The sequence below is a fragment of the Ochlerotatus camptorhynchus genome, unplaced genomic scaffold (assembly GCF_037179485.1).
Source record: "Ochlerotatus camptorhynchus isolate MF236.1 unplaced genomic scaffold, CSIRO-AGI_Acam_v1.1 ptg000292l, whole genome shotgun sequence".
Classification (NCBI taxonomy): domain Eukaryota; kingdom Metazoa; phylum Arthropoda; class Insecta; order Diptera; family Culicidae; genus Ochlerotatus; species Ochlerotatus camptorhynchus.
Window position 1 is genome coordinate 2,258,069 of NW_027040781.1, and position 8,916 is coordinate 2,266,984.

The window sequence follows — 8,916 nt, forward strand, 5'->3', positions numbered from 1 at the left end:
GAACAAAAAAGAAGACCAGGTAGATCGAACGACTCGACTTGATAGGAATGGAACCGCAATTATCTGAATGCAGAACGGGTGCGCTTCGAGCAAGTTCTCCCTTTCGGGTTGCTCTACCTGGAACACTGATGACTTCAGATGCTTGGGTTCGGTGATGGCAACAGCGCTAGCTTGGCAACAGCTCGTACGATGTCCTCCCTGGTGCAGTCCGTAGAGTCACGACTCGAACAACACCATCCTTCCCCGGATGCAGCTTGATGATCTTACCGAGCGGCCAATATGCAGGCGGGACATTATCCTCTTTGATGACGACAATTCGACCGACCTCAACGGTCACCGGTGGTTTGCAGCCTTTGGTAGCCCGTGATTGCAGTTGCTGCAAGTACTCAGGATACCAGCGAGCCCAAATGTTTTGGAGGTGCTTTTGGGTCTGCTCGTACAACTGTAAACGGTTATCAGGAACTCGCAGGAACGCAGATCAGCTTCTGGAACGGTTTGCATGTTGGACCCGATGAGAAAATGTCCTGGGGTAAGGACCTCCAGATCAGACGGCTCACTTGACATCGGCGTCAGCGGCCGGGAATTCAGGCACATCTCGACCTGGGCCAACAGCGTGACCATTTGTTCGTAGGTGATGTTGGTGTTGCCTACAGTTTTCAGGTGGTGCTTTTTCGTAGACTTCACCGCAGCCTCCCACAGACCTCCAAAGTGTGGTGCTCGTGGTGGAATGAACTTCCAACGGATTTCATTCTCGGAACACCAGTTGAAGATCCTGTCACGATCAGCTTGGTCCGTCTTAAGCATCCGATAGATGCGGTTGAGTGCGTGCGACGCACCCTTGAATATAGTAGCGTTATCCGAGTGCAATTCTGCGATCCTTCCTCTGCGGGCACCCCCTCGACGAAGAGCTGCTAGGAATGCCGCTGTGGTAAGGTCACTTACTAGCTCGATGTATACAGCCTTCGTTGCGAAACAGACAAATACTGCTACGTACGCCTTCGTTGGTGAACGATTACGGACAGTTGACTTGATGAAAAACGGTCCACAGTAGTCCACTCCGAAAATGAAAAAGGGGCGAGTTGGTGAGACTCGGGATGCCGGTAGATCTGCTGTGCTCTGATGAACTAGTGTGGGCTTGCTACGAAAACAAGTGTGGCAATGGTGGAAGACGGATTTTGATAGATTTCTACCACCCAGAATCCAGAATTTCTGGCGGAGAGTTGCTAGCAGGAGTTGTGACCCTGCGTGCAGTAGCTTTAAGTGAAAGAAACTAGTTAGCAGAGTCGACAGCGGATGTCTGGCAGATAGCACGACGGGGTGTTTGACGTAGTCGGAGAGCGCTGCGTTTCGTAACCGGCCACCGACACGAAGAATATCGTCCTGGTCGATGAATGGACTCAGCCACTTTAAAGCGGAAGACTTGGCAACTCTTTCCCCGTTGACTAAATCGGCAATTTCTTCAGGAAACGATTGCTGTTGAGCCAGGTGACACAGCCGAAGTTCAGCACGTTGAAGCTCTACGGTGGTCAGTGGAGGAATAGGCTGGTTTTCAATGCTGAGAGTGGTGTACTTTACCGGATCACAACGGCGCAGCGATGCACGTTCTCGTAAAGAACGAACGTAGCGTAAGCAGACAGCTGTAACACGACGAAGCTTGGAGAAACCAGAATAACGAGCAAACAAATCGTCGCAGAAGTCCACCTGAACAACGCTCATCGCAACGAGTGTTGCCTTACAAACTTCTTCATCAGTCGCTCCCGTTTCTTCTTCGGATGGAATTGGTTTCGGCCAGGCTTCCGAAGCACGTGACAGCCACTCAGGACCGTTCCACCAGCGCTTGCATTGCAGAAGGTCCACTGGATTCAGTCCTCGCGAGATATCATCAGCAGGGTTCTCGATGCCAGCAATGTGTTTCCAGCAGTTCACGTCGCTTGCGTGCTGGATTTGCGCTACTCGATTCGCTACGAATGCCTTCCAACGGCTAGGCGATGATTGTAGCCATTGAAGAACGGTGGTGGAATCCGTCCAGAAGAAAGCAGTGGCAGATATCATCAGGGCAGCATTCACCTTCTTGTAGAGCTGCGTCGATAATCGTACAGCGCAGAGTTCTAGCCGGGCTATCGAATGCTGACTGGATAACGGCGCAACCTTGGATTTGGCCGTCAGAAGTTGAATTGAAACACCGTCAGTAGTTTCGGCCCGCACGTAAAAGCAGGCCCCATACGCTCCCTTGGAGGCGTCGGCGAAGAAGTGAAGCTGAATGCTAATAGCGTTAGGCAGCGAGACGAATCGTGGAACACGAACTTCACTCAATAAATGGAGAGTAGCATGGAAATCCTTCCATTCTTCTTGCAGCTTGCGGGGGAGTGCAGTATCCCATTCGCAATCTTCACCATTCTGCTTCAAGGTCCACAAACGCTGCATGAACAGTTTGGCGACAACGATCGTAAGACCCACGAGACCAAGCGGGTCGAAGATTTGAGCGATGTAAGACATCACCTTACGCTTCGCCAGGATCGCAGCAGGAAGTGGTAGCTGGACCTTGAACCGAAGTACGTCGTTCGATGGTTCCCAGACGAGACCTAGAGTTGAAACTGCTGGCTCATCTTGTAGGTCGTGTAGAGGTTTAAGCGCCAGATCTTCCGGTGGAACGTCCTGGAGAACCTCAGGATTATTTAATGCCCACTTCTTGATTGGAAATTCAGCAGCACTGAGCATCTCTGTTACCTGCTTGCGAAGCTGGATGGCATATTCTACATCGTCGGCACCAGACAGGAAATCGTCGACGTAGAAATCGTGGATCACCGCTTCTACAGAAGCTGGAAATTGGTCTCCATTATCTAAAGCGATTTGTTGCAGAGTCCTCGTTGCCAAGAACGGAGCAGACGCAGTACCGTAGGTGACTGTCTGCAGTTCGTAGGTGGAAATCGGATCGGTGGTGCTCTTCCTGAAGCGGATTCGTAGGAATCTTCGGTCGCTGGCGAAATGAAGCATTTGGCGATACATTTTCTCCACGTCGGCAGCCCTAGCAACGAAGCGAATGCGAAACCTCAGCACCAGTGCTTGAAGATCTTCCTGAACGACTGGACCAACCAATAACGTGTCGTTCAGTGAATATCCCGACGACGTCTTGCACGACGCGTCAAATACGACCCCGACCTTCGTTGTTGTACTCGACTCCTTGAAGACAGCGTGGTGCGGGATGTAGCAATGAGGAATGTCATCGTCTTCCGGTTCGTCAAGCTTCTTCATGCGTCCTAATTCGAGGTACTCGTCAATGAAGCGGTGGTATGCATCCTTGGTAGCAGGATCACATTCGAGTCGCCGCTCGATGCTTCGAAGACGACGATCTGCGATTACCCGGGAGCTTCCTAGGACAACTTCGGGATTGTCGGTTCGAGGAAGACTGACGATGTACCTCCCAGATGGATCACGAGTAGTGGTCGCTGCGTAGCGTTGCTCACAGCGATTTTTTTTTCACAGATAGTGGTGGACCATCGGAGATGGTTTCGATTTCCCAGAACTTCAGGAGTGCCGTTTCTAGCGGATCGTCCTTTGTTGAAAGATTGCAGATCCGAGGAATGCATTTTGACTGACTGGATGCAGTCCCAGCGACAGCCCATCCGAATGGTGTTTCAGTCAACCATGGAAGATCATTTTTTAATGACATCTTCCGACCCGTATGGAGTTCCCAGAAGGCTTCACTGCCGATGACGAGGTCTATCCTTCCTGGGACGTGGAACTGTGGCTCTGCAAGTGCAACTTCCGGCAAATTCCATGACGAAATGCTGATCGGCATTGTCGGTAGCTCCGCTGACGGATTCTTGACGACTAGGAACTGAAGCTTCGTGGAGAATTCCTGCGTTATCGATTGAACCGTTGCCGTGACAGCACTTTTTACGTTCTGCGTCGAGAGACCGATTCCTGCTATAGATATGTCCACCTTCGACCGAGGGTTGAATAACAGCTTCGCCAGTGGTTTCGAAATGAAGTTGGACATTGACGCTGAGTCCAGTAAGGCCCTTGCCTGATGCCTGCGACCGTGATTATCGATGACGTCCAGGACAACCGTTTCCAGCAAAACCATGTTACATGCAGTTTGAGCTTCCATGCTAACGTTCGGTGGACCGGAGCTCACACCGGAAGAACCCACACTTGTGGATGGAATCGATTGCTGTACAGAAGAGGATAAAGATCCTGTAGAACTCGACGATATCTTGGAGGGACCAGAATCATGCAGCAGAGAATGATGCCGGTCGTGACACGTTCGATACGTGAACTTTGAGACACACTTCTTCGATTGATGTCCGCTTCCCAGACAGTTCCAGCACAACCGTTTCTGCATCACAAATTCTCGGCGAAGGCGTACATCCTTCCCGAGGAAGACTTGGCAGTTGCGAAGGACGTGGTTGTCAGAACAGGACAGCGGACAAGAAGAATTCGAACTGGAGGATGCAGCGGCGTTTGCTGCGAACTTGAACTTGGAGGGCTTCGGTGTGCTACCGGCCACCTTTGAAGATGCCGGTTGCTGCTGTTGATCGTAGCCAACGGAGTTTAACACTCAAACACGCTGGTAGAGGAATTCTACCAGTTCGTCATACTTGACGTCGTCCTTTTCGCTCGTCTTCTCTTCCCAGGCTCGCAAAGTGGATTGATCCAGCTTGTACGACAGGAGATTTACCAACGGAGTATCCCAATGCTCCACAGGTTCGTTCAATTTCGCGAGCGCCCGTACATGGCGCTGGAAATCATCGGCTAGGTTGTGGATGCGTTTAGCAGACTCCTGCTTCACCGCCGGCAAATCGTAGAGTGTCCGGAAAAGCTGACGTTTGAGGAAACGGCGATTATCGTACCTCTTGATGAGAGCATCCCACGTAGAGGCGTAATTGTCGGCTTCAATATCGATAGACTCGAAAGGCTTCTTTGCATCCCCTTCGAGCGACTGCAAGAGGTATTGCAGCTTGGCGACCGTTGGTATGTCAGCATTGGAGTGAACCATGGACGAGAGGCGTCTCGGAATGACAACCAACGTGAGAAGTCGTCATTAAAACGTGGCATGTCGATCTGCGGTAAACGTAGGTGGAAGGTGGTTGGAGGAGCAGCAAATGAGTTGTTCAGCTGGGCCTGATTAGCATCAACCGGACGTTTCGACAGGAGGAAACCTTTCGCCGTGCAGTAACGGTGCTCAAAATTCACTCTTTCTACAAGATGTTCCTCTAGATTTTCGGAGTCTAGTCGTTCGATAGTGTCCTGAACCTCCAAATACGCATGGTTCACTCGGTCTAGAGACTCGATTCTCACTTGCACTTGGTATACGTCCCACAGTGCTTCGAAGTCTTTGATGAATTTCTCCACAGTGTTACGGGTAGCGATCAGCGACTCACGCTGTATCATTTTTTCGGCGAGCACTTTCTCCTCCTTTGACGGCATCGTAGCCTAACACACAACCGGAAAACGTACGGAAACGGTAGAAAATCGATAAAGGAGCTCCTACCCGACGCGAACTACACGTTTCTTCGCGAAACCGAACCGGCGAGGCCAACACACAAATCGATCGATTCAAATCCTTCCCGTTTTCCACCTGAGTTGCGTACCGTCTTCCACCAATTGCCACAATGATTATAAAAAATGCGAAGAAGTCACCCAACTTTCGTCAACCAAATGAAGTTGAATTCAATTAGGTTGGAATAGTCTTTCAAATTTGAATGCTACTGCTAGCAACATGCATAGAGATAATATGGAACGGACTCACCAGGTCACCCTATTGGCTATCAGTTGCTTGAAGATGGTCGAAGCCAATTCCAGTAGTGATATCTACACCACCGGAAACAGCAAGTAGCGTGGAGCCAGCAGCCTTTGTTCTGGGAGGGCGCTACGATGGTCTCGAAAATGGTTTGATGATGGCGCCGATCAGGAGTTCAGTCACCTCCTGGAATGACCACACAGTGCAAAATGGCCACAAAAAATCTTCTCCACAATTGCACAGAGAAACATCCGCCTTGATGCACGCACAAATAGACAAGGTTTTTCCACTACAATTCACTTAACACAGTGTCGATTATTATTCAATCACGGGCTAATTAATTAGCACCACCGTGATGATATCGCGCACGCGGCATTGGCTAATAATTCTTCTACACTATAGCACTGAGGTGTACCCGCCTTGGTAGCAACCTCTGAGCGCGATGGCGCTTTTCTGCCAGATGACAATGGTCACACTAGGCCAGTGTGTCTGGTCGTAAATTCAGGTGAAGTCACTGACACTTTAAAGCACTTTCCGGCCGCGGAACGGCTCGAATGACCAAATGTTCGCGTAACGAACTATTGCCGGCCACCGAAGGGCTTTCTTCACTGCTGTTAGGCAGCCACCGAAAAATGCCTTTTAATGCCACCGCACGGCAACGTTCACGACCAAGTCCCTTTGTCGCGGGGAACCAGTACTATTCTCCCTTGAGAGATAGTACACCAAGGAGACGGTGATATGATTGACACAGAGATACTGACCGCACGTCCGTTTCGTAGAAATTGTTATTATCAACTATTGTTTGGGGTTATTTACAATATGTACACTGGATAGGATCTTCTGTTCGGTCCACGATCGGTTATAAGCGAGCGTTGGACAGAGGCTAGTTGCGCATGCGCTCTCTTGTTACCCACTCTCTCGCCTATATGTAGGGTATTGTTTGGTAGGTTTACGGTAGGGTCAGTCTATCTGGTTTTGCTCCATCTCCAACAGAAACATTCTTCCAAAATGCTGAACAAATTATATCTCAACTTCCTCCTGAGGCTAAAGTTCTTTTCAAAAAAAAATCTTTTTGCATTTTTTTTCAAGAAATCTATACGATATTTTCCGAAAAAGATCGCGACCGCGATTATTTTGCATTTTATCCGGAATTTTCAAAAGTCCTTGGTCTCACTAAACTTCAAGTGTAGGATATTTTGCAGGCTTTAAAGAATTTAGACGCCTCAAACGGTCCTGGGCCTGACGGAATTCCTCCAGTATTTTTAAAAAGTCTAGCAATGGAACTCTTTACCTTACCTTACCAATCAGACTAAGGCATTGTTGTCCTCTGCTGTCCGAAGAAGTCGTTTCCACTCTACTCGATCCATGGCCACACTTCGCCAGCCTCGTAGTCTGCGAAGGGTCCGCAAGTCGCCTTCTACTTAGTCGATCCACCTCGACCGCTGCGCGCCTCTTCCTCTTGTTCCTGTTGGGTCGCTTTCTAGAACCATTTTCACTGGGTCGTCGTGCGGCATTCTTACAATGTGCCCAGCTTACTGTAGTCGCCCAATTTATGCAATGTGGTCCTTCTGTGCGCATTGGTCCTCTAAAAGTATAGTCCAGGTCTCATGGCCGTAGAGGACCACGGGTATAATCAGTGTTTTGTAGACGGTCAACTTCGTGCGGCGGCGAATTTTATTCGACCGGAGCGTCCTCCGGAGTCCAAACTAGGCACGATTCCCTGCCATAATGCGTCTTTGAATTTCTCTGCTGATATCATTTTCGGCGGTCACCAGTGAGCCCAAATACACGAACTCATCAACCACCTCGATTTTGTCACCGTCAATCTGAACTCGGGGTGGGAGGCTAACATTGTCTTCCCTAGAACCCCTACCTTTGATGTATTTTTTCTTCGATGCGCTGATGGCAAGTCCAATCCGCCTAGCTTCAACCTTCAGTCTGACGTACGTTTCCGTCATCGTCTCAAAGTTCCATGCCATGATGTCGATGTCATGGGCGAAGCCAAGAAGCTGGATGGACTTCCTGAAGATCGTGCCACTCGTGTCTATCCCAGCTCTTCTGATCACACTTTCTAACGCGATGTTGAATAGCAGACACGAAAGTCCATCACCTTGCCGTAACCCCCTTCGAGATTCAAAGGGACTGGAGAGTTTCCCCGATTCTCGAACAACGCACATCACTCGATCCATCGTCGCCTTGACCAATCGCGTCAGTTTATCCGGAAATCCGTACTCGTGCATAATCTGCCATAACTGATCTCGATCGATTGTGTCGTATGCGGATTTGAAATCGATGAAAAAATGATGGGTGGGCACGTTGTATTCGCGGCATTTCTGCAGAACCTGCCAAATTGCGAAAATTTTGTCCATGGTAGCGCGGGCACCCATGAATCCCGCCTGGTATTGCCCCCACGAACTCTCTTACAAATGGTGACAGCCGGCGGCATAGAATTTGGGAGAGTACCTTGTAGGCGGCGCTCAGCAGTGTGATCGCGCGGTAGTTGCAGCAATCCAACTTGTCGCCCTTTTTGTAGATTGGGCATACTTCTTGAAGATCAAGGGCCGGTAGCTTGTCGTCTTCTGCTCCAAGGTCTGTTGCTGTATCACTTTCGTTTTCCACTGTATCACCGCTGAGATGCTCGTCATAGTACTGCTTCCACCTCTCAATCAGCTCACACTCGTTCATGAGAAGGTTACCGTCCAAGTCCTTGCACATATCGGCTTGCGGCACGTAGCTTTTGCGCGAACTTTTTAGCTTCTCATAGAACTTCTTAGTGTCGTTTACGCGGTACAGATTTTCCATCGCCTCGCTATCTCAGTCTTCTTGCTGACGCTTCTTCCTTCGGAAAACCGAGTTTTGACTGTGCCGCGCTTTTCTGTATCGCTCCACATTCAATCTCGTGTGGTGTTGCATTCTTCTCCTCTACTAACAGTTTGCATTCGCCGTCAAACCAGTCATTTCTTCGGTCCGGGATTGCAGTACCTAGTGCCGTTGCAGCAGTACTACCTATGGCGGAACGGATGTCCCTCCAGCCATCTTCCGGAGAAGCTGCGCCAAGCTGCTCTTCCGTGGGTAGTGCAACTTCCAGCTGCTGCGTGTAGTTCTGGGCAACTCTGGCGTTCCGTATTTGCTCAATGTTGGGTCACGGCGTTCGACTTCGACGGGTGTTATGC

At 49.9% G+C, this 8,916-nt stretch overlaps 1 pseudogene; it reads right to left on the reverse strand.

Moving 5' to 3' along the window:
• Positions 1-333: 333 nt before the first annotated feature.
• On the reverse strand, positions 334-8,545 carry LOC135706858 (uncharacterized; annotated as a pseudogene).
• Positions 8,546-8,916: the final 371 nt, after the last annotated feature.